We start from the raw sequence: 16,440 nt of genomic DNA on the forward strand, positions 1-16,440 counted from the left end.
GCCACTAGCTGAGCCAGCTGGGCTATTTCAGAAGGTGAAGAGCAGAGACCAAGGTCTGTTGCTGCAGGTGATGGGGTTTGGTGGGGGGACACCCAGAGAAAGACGGGAGGTGGGAGATGCTGCCACAGGCCTCTCGGGGATGGGAAAGATGGTCAAGGTTGAGCGTTACCCTGGCAACCAGCTCTTCTCCGTCTAGAAACGGTGGTACCCGTCACTGCGGAACGTCCTCTCTCTCCCCTCTCGTCCTGCTGCTTCTTCGCCCTTCTCCCTGTGGCCTGGGGACTCCTTTTCTGCCTTTACTTGTCCGGTTCCCTGCTTCCTGTGACCATCGACTCCTGTGACCAGCTGTGTGCGTTATATTCAGAAATCCTTAGCAGTAAATGTCTAGTTTGAGGATGGGCCTGGAGTTGGGGTCATAGTGCCCCTCTCAGGCCGGTCTCCAGGTGGCCACTTTGGGGTCCAGTCGGCCGAGATCAAGGCAGCAGGGGGAGATGGATGACTCAGAGCAGGTGCCCGAGCTGCCCGGGGGCGTGGCGGCCCTCAGAGGGCAAGCAAAGCTGAGCCCCCGTTCTGGGGGACTTGAGAAGAACTGGGATACTAAGCACGTTTCCCAGAAGTTCCAGGATTTCCAGGTGAGGGGAATGAGAATTTGCATTTTCTGGGCCTGAAGTGTTGGGCAGGGCTGTGGCGTCTGGAGCAACCCACGAGACCACAGGTGGGTGAAAGAGTGGGCAGTGTTGGATGAGGTCAAGGAAGATGATAAGCACCTGTGGGTTGAGTTGATGGTCCGTACACCCCACTTCCTGGGGTCGGTCCTGATCCTGGGCACGGAAGTCAGGCTGGGCCTGGAGGACTGGTGGCAGAGACGGACTGACCCAGGCCACGGTGGACGAGCACAGAGGGGCCCACATGCAGAGAACCAGGGAAACAGCGTGTCTACACGGGAAGCGGACTCTGCACATCACGCACGTGGTTGGGACCTGTTCTCAAACGAAGAGATTTCCGTACGCATTTGTAAACTCGTAAGCCCTGGCAAAAGCACCTAATCTGTGCACACTTTTCTTTTTCTGGCTGTGACGTGCGGCTTGCAGGATCTTAGTTCCCCAGGAATGAACCTAGGCCCCCGGCAGTGAAAGCACTGCGTCCTAACCACTGGACCGCCAGGAAATTCCCAACATAGTCTTCATTATTTCAATTTGGTTTTTGCTTTTTAAAAGAATTTTATTAAAGGATAGTTGAGTTGCAATGTTGTGTTAATTTCTTCTATACAGCAAAGTGACTCAGTTACACATATATATTAATATATTCTTTTTCATATTCTTTTCCATTAAGGTTTATCACAGGATGTTGAATACAGTTCCCTGTGCTGTATAGTAGGACCTTGCTGTTTCTCCTTCCTGTATATAACAGTTTACCTCTGATCATCCCAGATTCTCAATACTTTGCTCCCCATCCCCCACCCCTTTGGCAACTTTAAGTCTATTCTCTATGTCTGTGAGTCTGTTTTTGGTTTGTAGATATATTGGTTTGTATTGTATTTTAGATTCCACATATAAGTGATATCATATAATATTTGCTTTCTGACTAGTTCACTGAGCATGATCATCTCTGGGTCCATCCATGTCACTGAAAATGGCACTATTTCATTCTTCATGATGGCTGAGTAATACTGCAAACATATTTCTAAGCTAATTAGTTCTGTGTGTTGTGTCTGCCTTTCCTGCTAGACTGTGGTTGTCTGAGCAGGATCCGTGCCTTTTCAGAAGGCTTCTTTTTGCATCGTCTGTCTCTTCACACAGACTGTGCCCCGGTGACATGGACCCTCGTGGACCCCTACTCGTAGGGAGGGGAGTGGGCCTTACCCCGACACACTCACTGGGTGAGTGGGATTATCACCATGCCTTACGTGAGATGCAGTAGTGGTTTCCGGTACTACCGCTGGGCTTCGAATCCTGGCTCTGTGGTCTTATGCAGGGCGTTTCATTTTTCCAAGCCTTGATTTTTCCATCTATGAAAAGATATGATTTACCTCATAAAATTAGAATGAAATTTGAGACACTTGTTCTATATGTAAGACTTAAAAAAAAAAAGTTTATTAATTTGGCTGGGCCCTGTGGTGCGTGGAATCTTCCATCCTCATTGTGGCATGCGGGATCTTTAGTTGCAGCATGTAAACTCTTAGTTTCGGCATGCGGGATCTAGTTTCCTGACTAGGGATCAAACCTGGGCCCCCTGCATTGGGAGTGTGGCGTCTTAGCCACTGGATCACCGGGGAAGTCCCCATATATATGCAAGACTTCTAGCACAGTACCTGTCACATAGCAAAAGCTAACCAATTTCGGTATTATTACTGTGAGCAGAAAGCCTGGGTCTTGCTCCAGGCTGTGAGCTTATTCATTATTATTTATTGAGCAGTTACTGTTCAGCGGATGAGATGGTTGGATGGCATCACTGATTCACTGGATATGAACTTGAGCAAACTCCTGGAGATGGTGAGGGACAGGGCAGCCTGATGTGCTGCAGTCCATGGGGTCACGAAGTCGGATGCCACTTAACAGCAACCAGCCTTGTTATGTGCTCTGCCCTAGTTAATCTTCACAAAACGGTAAATATTTTTTTTTTCCTTCCTATTTTATAGATGAGGAAATGGTGGCCCAGAGAGGTTAAGTTCTTAACTGAGGTCACCCCACTGTTAGATGATTCAGCCAATATTTAAATCCGCTAACGTTTATGCTTATGTTTGTCGCCATTGTGCTAAGTTGCCTGTTTGCAAGGCCTGAGCTCAGTCCTGGGTTTAAAATGAGGCAAGAACAACATTTAGGCTCTGCCCTCGTGACTTGGGCTAGCCCCGCCAGTCTGGTTTGCTTGCGAGCCACTTAGGAGTACAGCGGGAGTGTGCGTTACAACTCTGAGGGTCAGCAGACACGCTCCCAAGCTGCCTGCCCCGAGACCTGCAGTCACCTCAGCCCTCAGTGAGTGAGCCCGCCTCCACTGCCTGGGCTGTCTGCACACCTGGGGCTGCCCACCTCCTGTGAAGCAAGTCCTCTGTTCCTGGTCTGGTTTCTGCTGCCTCTGCCAGACCCAGGTCTCCTGCGTACAGAAGATGCTCAAGAAATGCCACCTGCGTGATGAGTGAAAACCTGTGTGATGAAGGCTAAGCCCCACGTTTCAGGTACACTGTATGCCAGTCTGACACTGTCAGATCGTGGGGCTGGGGAAGACTCTTGAGAGTCCCTCGGACTGCAAGGAAATCAAGTCAGTCCATCCCAAAGGAAATCAACCCTGAATATTCATTGGAAGGACTGATGCTGAAGCTGAAGCTCCAATAGTTTGGCCACCTGATGTGAAGAGCCAACTCATTGGAAAAGACTCTGATGCTGGGAAAGATTGAGGGCAGGAGGAGATGGGGGTGACAGAGGATGAGATGGTTGGATGACATCACCGACTCAATGGACATGAGTCTGAGCAAACTCCAGGAGATAGTGGAGGACAGAGGAGCCTGTTGAGCTGCAGTCCATGGGGTCACAAAGAGTAGGAGATAACTGAGCGCCTGAACGAAAAATAACAATGTCGTTTTGAAGGGAAGATTTGAAGGGATGCAAGAAGAATTACAGACTCGGGCCAGAAGGAACTTTGCAAAACCCTTTTGCTTAGAGAGCTGAAGGGAGCTGATATTATTAATACTGACTACTTATTAGCTGTTCTGCCAGATGCCCTCAGCACCTGTCCTTATCAAATGCTCTCAGAACTGTGATTACAATGACCATCTTTAGTGTGGAGTATGTTATAGCTGCTAGGCATTGTACCACCTATGGTCTGTCCTGCCACCCTCAGCAGGACTCTCTCTCCCTCCCCCCAGCCCCTCCTGTTGAGAACTCTGCCCTCTGAAATTACAACGATTTCCCCCACTGGCAGTCAGAGGACAAGGTTCAGAAACTTGCTGTTGCCCAAGATCACAGAATGAGTTTCGGGGCAGAGTCAGGATTGAAATGCACGCTGATCTAGCATTTCCCACCAGCATTGACTGCCGTGTGCTGTTTCATGAACTGAAACTTAAAGAGAACTGGATTTATTTTTAACTTACTGTTGCCTAGTGCGCCCCTGTCTCCCACCCTAAGGAAGCCTGTCTTCACCAGGCCAGCCCTTCCGTCCAAAGGGAGACTGGCTTCAGGTCTTCGGAAGGAGCTTGGGGTCAAGGTTACATCTGATACAGAGTGAGCTCGCTGCCCTGCAAACATGTGAATCGATGGTTGGCAAACATACTTCTGGTCACAAGCAAACAGTTGAGAATTGGGAAATGAAATGAGCAGAGAAGCAATTCAGATTTGGGGGAATATGTACTGTTTAGGAGTTCTAAACTTTGGGTGAAAATATTGCAAGAGTTGAGTGGACTTACTTTCATTTTCAGTGAGATGTTTGGCAGCCTGTGAGCCAAACCTGAACTGGATTATTAATCCTGTGTTTTCAATGTGTGGCTTTGCTTGCACACGTGACCTTAGTGTGGAAGATATTCAAACAGAGCTTGTTAAATTCAGGTAGCTTTGTTTGCTTTTCTCTGCTGCTAAAATATGCATAACATAAAATTTACCGTTTTAACCATTTTTTGGTGTACAGTTCAGAGGGATTAAGTACATTCAGTTGTTGCACAACCATCACCCGTATTCATCTCCAGAGCTTTTTCATCTTCTCAAACTGAACCTCTGTCCCCATTAAACAGTCACTCCCCAGCCTCCCTCCTCCCACGCCCTGGCAGTCACTCTTCTCCTTTCTGTCTCTATGGATCTGATTACCTGTAGGGACTTCATGTCGGTGGAGTAATACAGTGTTTGCCCTTTAGTGATGACTGAGGTACTGACCATATCATGTGCTCAGGGTTCATCCACGGTGTGGTGTGTGTCAGAACCCCCTTCCTTTTTTGGGCTGACTTGTTTTCTGTTGTATGAATCCATCTCATTTTATCTGTTGACTCACCAGTGGGTGGACACTCAGGTTGATCCCACCCTCTGGCTGCTGGGAATAGTTCTGCTATCACCACTTCCAGCTTAGGGATCAGGCCCCTGCTGTTCCTTTTTTGTTTGTTTGTTTTTGTTTTTTGGCTGTGCCACATGGCTTGTGGGATCCTGGCTCCCTAACCAGGGTTTGAACCCAGGCCCTCGGCAGTGAGAATGCGGAATCCTAACCACTAGACTGCCAGGGAATTCCCAGGCTTCTGTTGTTTCTGTTTGAGGCCCTGGTTTCAGTTTTGTGTGCTTTTTCTCCTATTCTTTGTCATCTTTGGGCTTTCCTGGGGGCTCAGCTGGTAAAGAATCCACCTGCGATGTGGCAGACCTGGGTTCAATCCCTAGGTTGGGAAAATCCCCTGGAGAAGGGAACGGCTACCCACTCCAGTATTCTGGCAGGTTACAAAGAGTCAGACACGACTGAGTGACTTTCACTTCACTTCGTTTGTCATCTTCAGCATGCAGGGTTAATAGGCTTTCTAGTTTCTCCCAGAAGAACACTTTGGGGTCCCCTTTCAATACGGTATTGTGAAGCCAAAAAACCCCCCAAAGACTAAAAAGATGTTTCTGACAATAAACTTGTGGCAAAGCTACTTCGCTTCCTGCTTTGACTCTTGCTGTGAAATCGGCCACTTTTAATCCCTTGTCAGGTCCCGTCGAGCCGTTGATCTTCTGTTACTCGCCAGTGTGTGGTTTCAGGGGGATGACCCAGGCGGGCGCGATGCTCGCTCCTGGCACTGCTGTGCCTTCGGACATCCTGCATATGTTTGCTCGAGACGGGCAGCTGCCCCCCCCGCCCCCCCCAGCGCCCTGTCACTTCCTTCCCTGTATTTCAGATCGAGCAGCCACATGGTGGAGAAGTCATTAGAAAAAAAAAGATCAGCACTTAAAGAATAGCTCAGTTCTATTTCACTCACTCCACATAGAAAGGACGGCTTTATTCAGGTCTTGGCCGTAATGCCTCCTGAATCCTTCCGTCTGGGTATCTTTCTGCATTCAGTTTCCCCAAGCCCCACATGTTCAGGGTTGGGGGGGCGGTGGGGGCTGGCCTGGAGCTGGGCGGGGTGGCCTTGCCTGGTGCTTCATCACAGTAAAGTTATTCTGGGTCTCAGAAAACCTCATAAATCTGTTCCCCAGATGGAAGTCTCCATAAAAGGCTCCTCTCTTTGTGTGAGTCTCAGATTTCCCTTCTCCTTAAATCCAACAAATGAATAATCACAGGGATGAAGTAAATTGCAACACGGAGGGAAAAAAAATTAGTTTTTAAAAAAAATGAGTGTGGTTGTGAGTTCTGACCTCTTGCCTTCGTTTACGAGGAGCCACGTTTGTGGCAGGTTGACCTGCGATTCCTCAGAAACGGAAGTCAAGGGTACGCCGAAGGCCATTCACCAACACGCAGCTTTGAGTAAGCAAATGTCACTGAGTCTCAACATTTCAATTATTTATTTCTTAAGAGGAATTTCATAACATGAGTTTGAGTTTGTTAGAGTCATTTATAAGAGCTGACTTTTTCTTTAAAGAGGAACATTAAGAAGGGAGGCCCAAGGCCCTGCATCCACGGGGTGACCTTGGGAGTGAAGATGGTGACCTTGGATGAAAAACAGGCTCTTGGGCGCTGCCCTGGTGAGTCAGGGCTGGTGGCCTGGTGCTGGGGGACCCCACAGGACACTGACTACTGACCCCAGGCAGGATGGCAAGTCTGGACGCCCCCTAAATCCGAAGCCTGGCAGCGGCCCACGGCGTTCACGGCCCCCTCCCTGCCGGGCAGCTGGTGCTGCTACCTTCACCAGGCGCATAAAAAACAGGCAGTCCTCTTTCTACCTGGCACACAATTCTCTAGGTCTGTTATGATTTTTTTTTAATTATAAAAGTACCACATGTTGATAGAAACAATCTTAAACAATATAGTTCAGCATTAAAAAAAAACCATTTAATCTTCTCCCTTCCTTTCTTCTCCATCTTTGCTGAACTGGATGTGAACTTTTTGATTTCCTACTGCATAGAAATGCACATCATATGTCATATTGTTTTATATTAAAGAAGAAATTTCATATTATACCTATTATTTTGCCATTCGTTTTTCCCTTTCTCTTAACAACATAGCATGGCTGTCTTCCCGGATCAGTATAGCAAGACCTAAATCATTTGAGTTGCAGATGGTGCTAGTGGTAAAGAACCGCTTGCCAACATAGGAGATATAAGAGACACATGTTTGATCCCTGGGTCGGGAAGATCCCCTGGAGGAGGGCATGGCAACACACTCCAGTATTCTTGCCTGGAGAATCCCATGGATAGAGGAGCCTGGTGGGTTACAGTCCATAGGGTCACAAAGAGTCAGACAGGGCTAAAGTAACAACTTAGAACCCACACAAATATTGTACACAAAACTTTGCTATACTCTATTCAGTTCTATGGATATTCTTTCCAATGATGTCTAGTTTTTTACTATTATAAGTAATACTGCAACTGAAACCCCATGTATATGAGCACTGAAGCTTTTACTTCTGTAGAAAAGATGAAGTGGGATTGCTAAGTATGCCCAATTTTAATTTTAGTTTTTACTGAAACACTCTAATTTGCAAAAAATACAACAAATCATGCCATCACCAGAGAGTGACCATTTCTCCACATTCTCACAGAGGTTGTATTCTGTCAACTTTGTCAAAAGATATTTTGTTTTAATTTCAGATCACTAGGGAGTCTGCACATTTTTTTCCATAAATTTACTGGCCATTTACATTTCCTCTTGTGTGAATTGCCTATCTATATGTTATTGTTTGTATACTTTTGGGGTTGTTTCTCCTTTCATTGCTAATTTATAGGATTAAAATTGTTAGGGATAGTCACCCTGAGGCTGTCATAATGATACAACTGTTCTCTTCCAGCCTGTGGTTTATTTTTTGACTTCGTGGTGTCTTTTGTCAGGATGACAGAAACCATGACACCATAGCAAAATTTTCATGTAGTTAAATCTCTCAGTCTTTCTTTTTCAGCTTCTGAGATCTTTTTTACATACAATTTTGTTCATTTATTTTTGGCTGCACTTGGTCTTCATTGTTGCATGTGGGCTTTTCTGTAGTCACTATGAGCGGGGGCTGCTTTTCGTTGCAGTGCGTGGGCTTCTTGGGTTGCGGAGCACGGGCTGTAGCGCACGGCAGGGCACGGCCTTCGGGAGTTCCATGTGTAGGCTCACTAGTTGCTGTTCTCGGGCCCCAGAGGCAGGCCCAGTAGCTGTTGTGTACGGTCTGAGTAGCTCTACAGCAAGTGGGATCTTCCTGGACCAGGCATAGAACCTGTGTCTCCCGCTTTGGCAGGTGGATTCTTTCCCACTGAGTCACTAGGAATGCCCTGCTTCTGAGACTTTTGTTTGGCTTAAGAATTTCTCTATTTTAAGCAAATATTTTCCCCAGTGTTTTCTTCTAAATTTTTAAATGTTTATTTTTGACACTAAAACTCAATTACTCTTGAAACTCAATTTCTCTTGAAATTTATTTAATGCGGTATGGTAACAGGGTGTTTGAACTTTTTCCAGATGCTTCTTAGTCGTCCCAACGTTATTTATGAAATCATTCATCTCCCCCGCCCTTGAATTGATGTGCTTCCTTTATCACACTCTAAGTTCCTGTACACATTTTGTTCTGCTTCTGGGCTCTCTGCTCTCTTTCTTTGCCCCATATGTCTGTTCCTGTGCCAATTCTGTAGAGTGTATTATGCTTTAAAAAATTAGTTTTAATACATGGAAAGGCAGCTCTCTCACCAGTTTTGTTTTAAAATGTTTTTGGCAATTTTTTGCACATTTATTCTTCCATAGGAATATTAAGATCACTTATCCAGTATGTAAACATTTTCTTGGCGTTTGGATTAGAATTCTTAATAAATCACTAAATTACCTTTGAGGTTGTGTATTATTTTATTGTTTTCCCAACCAGGATCATTTTGTTTTAGGTCCTTTGATAAAATTCTATAGCTTCAAGTTTTATATTTCTTGTTATATTCATTCAAGGGTATTTTGTTTTCTCCTCTGTTATGAATGAGATTATTTGTCTTTTTTTTTTTTTTTTAAGTTAAGACAGTATTTTTAAGGCTGTTCTGGGTTCGCAACAAAATTCAGTGGAAGGTAGAGATTTATGGTGGTTCCCCTGCCCCCACCTGTGCATAACTTCCGCCATTGTCAACACTGCCTAACTGAGTGGTACATTTGTTACAATCGATGGCTATACACTGACACATCATAATCACCCAAAGTCCATGGTTTACGTTAGGGTTCACTGAGCTTGGTATTGTGCGTTCTATGTGTGTGTGTATGTGCACACGTGTGCTCAGTCGTGACCAACTCCTTGCAACTCCAAAGGCCTGTAGTCCACCAGACTCCTCTGTCCGGGGGATTTCTCCAGGCAAAAATACTGGTGTGCCTGCCGTTTCCTCCTCCAGGGGATCTTCCCGACCCAGGGGTCATACCCCACCTCCCCACCCCCGTCTCTTGTGTCTCCTGCATTGGCAGGCGGATTCTTTTCCGCTGGCGAGTATATTCTATGGGTTTAGACAAAACTACAAACTCTCATCCTCCCTTTCGAGTTGGGCTCCAACAAGGGCCTTCCTGCCCCGTGTCACTCACACCAACAGGACAAGACCCAGTCTGGTTCAAGACAAAGGAAAGGGTCCTCCTCTGATCAGAGGATGGGGAGGTTCAAGCCTGGGCTCTAGAGCAGTCACTTTCCCACCAGGCTGCCGGCAGGGCGGCTTCACAGGGACTTGTCAGCGGGGCGGGGCTGGGGCTCCTGAGGGGCAGGCGCAGGTGCAGGCGCAGGCGCACTTCCGCTGCGCGGGCTCCAGACTGCCCTCGGCAGCCATCTTGAATCGCGGTGTTGCATGCCGCTGAGGTGTTGGCGCCGCCATTTCACTGCATGCCGCCCGCTGTGAGAAGTGAAGCTACACCAACATGGAGGAAAAGAAAAGGTTAGACTTTATTAGCAGAGTCTGTTTTGTATTTCCTGGGGATTGTTAGTGGGCTTTGCTGGTGATGTAACAACATGTATCTGTCATTAGGGTATCATACAGAGTATTTTCACTGCCCTTAAATGCCATACTCCACTGGTTCATCCCTCCCTTACTTGGGCAACCACTAATCTTTTTTACGTTTCCATTGTTGTTGTTCAGTCACCATGTCATGTCTGACTGTGACCTCGTGGACTGCAGCACACCAGGCTTCCCTGTCTTTTACCATCTCCTGGAGTTTGCTGAAATTCATGTCCATTGAGGCAGTGATGCCATCCAACCATCTCATCCTCTGTTGCCCTCTTCTCCTCATGCGCTCAATCTATCCCAGCATCAGGATCTTTTCCAGTGAGTTGGCTCTTGACATCAGGTGGCCAAAGTGTTGTCCTCATATTTCTGTGTTTTCTAGAATGCTGTATGGTTGGAGTTAGACAGTGTGTAGCCTCTTCAGGTCAGCTTCTTTCACTTAGCAATATGTATTTAAGTTCTTCCAATATCTTTTCCAGGCGGGATAGCTCATTTCCTTTTGACAAGTGATGACAAGTGAAGTTGCTCAGTTGTGTCCATCTCTGTGCAACCCCATGGGCTGTAGCCTACCAGGCTCCTCCATCCATGGGACTTTTCAGGCAAGAGTACTGGAGTGGGTTACCATTTCCTCCTCCAGGAGATCTTCCTGACCCAGGAATCAAACCCAGGTCTCCCTCATTGCAGGCAGATGCTTTATTGTCTGAGCCACCAGGGAAGCTGTCATTTCTTTTTAGTGCTGAATAATATTCCGTCTTCTGAATGTATCACAGTTTATCCATTCACATACCAAAAGACATCTTGGTTCCTTCCATGTTTTGGCAGTCGTGGATAAAGGTGATAGAAACAACCTCATATAGCCTCTTGTGTGGACGTAGGTTTTTATCTCCTTTGGGTAACACCAAGGAGTGTGACTTTGGGATTGAATGGAAAGAATATGTTTACTTTTGTAGGAAACTGCCAAACTGTTTTCCAAAGTAGCCATACAATTTTGCATTCCCATCAGTAATGAATGAGAGTTCCTCTTGCTCCCTGTGCTCATCAGCAGTTGGTGGTGTCAGTGTTCTGGGTTTTGACTGCTCTAGTAGGGGTGTAGTGGCGTCTCTCTGTTTTAATTTGTGCTTCTCTGAGGATGTGATACAGAGCACACATTCCTGTGCTTGTTTGCCATCTGTATATTTCCCTTGGTGAGGTGTCCCCCTCTTGAATCAGGTTGTTTATTTTCTTACTGTTGAGTTATGAGTTCTTTGTTTATTTTGGAAACAGTCCTTTATCAGATATGTCTTTTGCAAATATTTTCTCCCAGACTGTGGCTTATTTTATCATTCTCTTGACGTTGCTTTTGTGGAGCAGTTTTTAACTTTGATGAAGTTCAGCTTATCAGTTCTTCCTTTCATGGATATGTCTTTGGTGTTGTATCTAAACAATCATTGCCACACCCAAGATCATGTAGGTTTTCCCCCATGTTGTCTTTTAGGAGTTTCATAGTTGTGTATCTTATATTTAAGTCTGGGATCCATTTTGAGTTAATTTTTGTGAAGGGAATAAGGTCTGTGTCTACATTCTTTTTTTCTTTTTACATGTGGATGTCCAGTTGTTCCAGCACCATGTGTTGAAAAGACTATCTTTGCACCACTGTATCGCCCTTGCTCCTTTGTCAAAGATCACTTGGCTGTGTTTATGTGGATCTGTTTCTGGGCTCTCTATACTGTTCCTTTTTTGCATTAGTTCCTATACTTTGGTCAGTGCCATACTCTCTTAGTTACTGTAGCTTTGTAGTAAGTCTTGGCAACAGGTAGTGTCAGCCTTCCAACTTTGTTCTTCTTATTGTGCTGGCTGTTCTGGGTATTTTACTTCTCTATGAAAACTTTAGAATTGGTTTGTTGATATCCACAGCATAACTCACTGGGATTTTGTTTGGGATTGCATTGAATCTATAGATCCAGTTGGGACGCTGACATCTTAGCAATATTGATTCTTCTTATCCATGAACATAAAATATCTTTCCATTTATTTAGTCCTAGTTTGATATTTTCATCTGAGTTTTAGAGCTTTCCCTATAGATCTTGTACATAGTTTGTCTGATTTACCTAAGTATATCATTTTGAGAGGGGTGCTAATGTAAATTGCACCATGTTTTTAATGTCAAATTTCATTTGTTCATTGCCAGTATATTGGAAGACTATTGGGAATTCCCTAGTGGTGATTCACACATAAGACTCTGTGCTTCCATTGCATGGGGTGAGGGTTCCATCCCTGGTCAGGGAGCTAAGATCCTGCAAACTGAGCAGCCAATTAAAAAGAAAAAGAAAACCAGCGACTTTTGTGTATTAACATCCTGCAACTTCATTTCCTTTCCTTTTATTTATTTACTTACTTATTGCTGTACCATGAGGCTTATGGGAAGTCTTAGTTCCCTGACTAGGGATCAAACCCACATCCGCTGCATTGGAAGGTGGATTCTTAACCCCAGGACCACCAAGGACTTCCCTCCATTTCCTTTTAGAACTAGTTATTGCTAGCATGGATAAGAACTTTTGAGTTTTGTACATTTGTTTTATGTTGCTACCTCAATATTTAGAATAGGTTTTAAAAATAGAATCTCTAATTTTCTAGGTGTATGGTCATATATACGTATATCCATATCTTTTTCTAGTATTTATACTCTTTAGCTAATTTTCTTGTCTTACTGCTTTAGTGAGAACTTTTAAAAGTATTGAATAATTTTGGAAAGGGAGGCATCTGTGTCACAGTCCAGATTTTAATGGAATAACTTTAGTATTTCATCATTTAATATCATATTTGTTGTTGATTTATGATATACAGGTTTTTACCGTATTTAAAAAAATTAAAATTGACTCCTGAATTTTATCAAGTGATGGTTTTTCTTCAATATTAATATTGCCTTTCCCTTTACAAATAAACTTCTCCCCCTAAACACTTTAAAAATGGTTGCTTTCAGCTGATAGTGAAAATTTACAGTTGGCCATGGGCGTCAAACCCAGTGTACCCTCTGGGTGCCCTGGAGGGTGCCAGCTTGGAGATGTGGGGTGGGGCACAGCCAGACCTCCGGGTGGAGGAGAGCGTGTCCCTCCTGAGGTAGCTGGGGGAGCAGTCCTAGAGACCAGGAAGTGTGGGCAGGGTGAGGAGCCGATTCCCAGCTGTCATCTGTCAGAACGTCAAGGTGAGCCTGGGAGGCAAGGGTGAGGTTGAGGGTAGAAGTCAGGAAGATTCCCTCCCCACGTGTCTGGTAAGAAAACTCAAGGAACCTGTGGGGCAGACAGATAGTCTGGCTGTGACCTTGGCTGAAGTCTCAGGCTCGCTGGGGAATGGAGCGAGCAGGTGTGTGGGTGGCCCAGTGCCATCCCCGCGGCTTAGGGCTCCAGGTTAAGGACCTGAGAGGTCCTCCTCTTAGGTTGGTTAAGGGCCTCCTCTTAGGTGAAGACAGAGTTTGATAGGCATCTGTGAGTAAAATGCTGGGTGAAACTGAGCAAGATATGCAGCAGTCTTCCCCAGTTATTAGTGGATGCTGTCATCTTTAACAAAGGGGCGATTATCTTAAGCCAAAAAATTTAAAATAATCCTTTAAAAAAAAGTGCTTCCCCATCCATCACCACCCCCAAGCCCCCACCCCATGCCTGGCTCACAGGTCCTTGCCTTCTGGGTTGCAGATCAACAGACCCTTCTGGCCAGACTGTCACACACTGCTCCCACTGGTTAGAATCCCCTGTCCCGGTCCCCTGCCCCCAGCCCTCGGGGACACCCCTCAGTCTCCTGGCAGCAAACAGAAGGTGCATCCTAAATAGGTCATTGAGGAGAGCATAACGACAGAGGTGCAGGCAGGGTTACGGAAAATCAGCAGCAGAAGGTGAAGCAGCCTGGGTAAGAATGGGGAAACCATGGCCAGCTCTGAGCCTGGAGGGGTGAGACGGACACGGGGCTCCCGGAGCCGGGAGAAGACTCCAGACAGAAGCTTTGGTGGGGAGCCCGTGAACTGATAGGCTGTGGCCTCCAGGCACCGACCCCTCCTCCCTGCCCTCCCTTCGCCCACCTCCTCCTGGAGTCACCGACCAGTCAGCCCTCTGGGAAGTCAGGAGGCAAGGGACCCCGAGAGACAGTTCATGAAGGCCAGCCCCCAAGCTGCGAGCAGGGCGGACAGGCAAGGGCAGTGCTCGGGAGGGAGAGCCCAGCGCGTCGGGCACCTCTGCCCAGCACCTGCCAAGCTCTGTGACCCTGGGGGTTGCCATCTTTGTATCCCACAACCCCTGAAAGATCCACAAGGTCAGGAACTGGGTCTTAATGGCAACCCATTCCAGTGTTCTTGCTGGAAAATCCCGTAGACGGAGGAGCCTGTCAGGCTATAGTCCACGAGGTCAGAAAAGAGTCAGATGACTAAACAACAGCAAGAAACCCCCAAGAAACAACTCAGAAGGGGGACAGCGGTGATGTGTACAGAAAGATCCACAACACCTCTGTTGACAACAGTGAAGATTAGAAATGCCCCAAACAGGGAAATCTAGCCCAGCAGCTGGGATGTGTTGTTATCCAGCTCTGAAAAGGAGTGTCAGTGGCTGTGTTAACACACGCCAGTGAGGAACGGATAACAAATGGCAAAAGTGAAGTCTGCCAAGTACACGGTTCTCAAAAAGTGTGGATGTGTCTGTCCTGTATAGAACGAACTTAGAGGCATGTATGTTCAGTATATGTTCATAAATGTTAGTTGCTCACTTGTGTCTGACTATTTGCAACCCCGTGGACTGTGGTCCACCAGGCTCCTCTGTCCATGGGATTTTCCAGGCAAGAATACTGGAGTGGGTTGCCATGGCCCTCTCCAGGGGATCTTCCCGACCCAGGGATCCAACCTGGGATCCAATCGCCTGCATTGCAGGCAGATTCTTTACCGTCTGAGCCACCAGGGAAGCAAGAAACATTGGCCAGATATCACATTGCATAATTTAGGAGAAAATAGCAAACTTCTGGAAGAATTTATCACAAAAGTTAGTGCAAAGTAGCTAGAAGTGTTAGGATGATATGCCATATAAGAAACGGGACTAACAGCTTATTTTAGGAGGCTAACTGGAAAAGTCACTTGGCTTTTGTCAACTGTTCATCCAACCTCTAGTATCCTTGTTGGCGCTGAGGGTTTTTTCCGACACCCCATGATGGGTTTGGGGTGAGTTTTTTTTTCCCAACATTTATTTTGGTGGCACCAGGTCTTAATTGTGGCACACGGGGTCATCATTGCGGCATGTGGGATCCTAGTTCCCCGACCAGAGATCAAACCCAGACCTCCTGCTTTGGGAGCATGGAGTCTTAGCCATGCTAAGACTCAGGGAAGTCCCCTGGGGTGAATTTTTGGCCAATACACTGCAAAAAATCTTCAAACTTTCATGTGCGTATGAATCCTCTGGGGATCTTGAAAAAAATGCAGATTCTGATTCTTTAGGTCTGGGTGGGATCCGAGATTCCTCATTTTGAACAGAGTCCCAAGAGATGCTGCTATTGCTGGTGCTCACCACCAACTGTGTAGTCAGGCTTTAAATCAGTGTTGGCTTTAACCTGCTGAAGCAGGGGTCCCCAACCTCCAAGATCTAATGCCTGGTGATCTGAGGTGGAGCTGGTGTAATAATAACAGAAATAAAGCACATAATACAGTTAATGCACTTGAATCATCTTGAAACCATCCACCTTCCCCTGCCCCAGCCAGGTCCATGGAAAAATTTTCTTCCATGAAACTTGTCCCTGGTGTCCAAATAGTTGGGGACTGCTGTTCTAAAACTTGTATTTTCTGTTGATAAATATACAAATTACACGTCTAGATTCAGATATGCCTGCAGCTGAGAAGCCCAGTATCCTCTGGGCCTCTCCATCAGCCAAAAAGAACTGGCTGAATTTTACCTCTTAGAGTAAATATGCCCAAAATGATACCTTTAATGTTTCTGATACATCACATTTAGAAGGATTTTTCAAACTGCATACGATGGCCATCCTTTCTTTTCCTAGCCGCAGTTATTTTTATGATCATCATCTTGTATTTCTCATGCTAGCTTCCATGTGAATAGGGTTAAAATTCTCCATGAGTCTTTTCAACATCATGGATTCTTCATGACGACCCTAGGGAGGTGATACAAGGCTTTGCTCATGTAGTTCTCAAATAACGTGGTGATCTACTGTGATTCCACTAAACTGTAGCAAAAAGGTTAGCATTTGCTGTTTGTTTCTGTGAGTCCCACAGCACGAGTTGGGTGCCACTTCAGCCAAGTCTTGCTGTAGAAGGAACCTCCTGTGGAGGGAGGTGTCATCCATGCTCGTCGATGTCATTGTACACCCTTCCTTCAGGCCTCACTTCATCTCCACTGAGATGCCCTCACCACCACATGCAGTTGGTCCCCTTGATCCGTTTCGTCCTTTCCCTTTCTCC

The sequence above is a fragment of the Cervus elaphus genome, chromosome 7 (assembly GCF_910594005.1).
Source record: "Cervus elaphus chromosome 7, mCerEla1.1, whole genome shotgun sequence".
Lineage (NCBI taxonomy): Eukaryota > Metazoa > Chordata > Mammalia > Artiodactyla > Cervidae > Cervus > Cervus elaphus.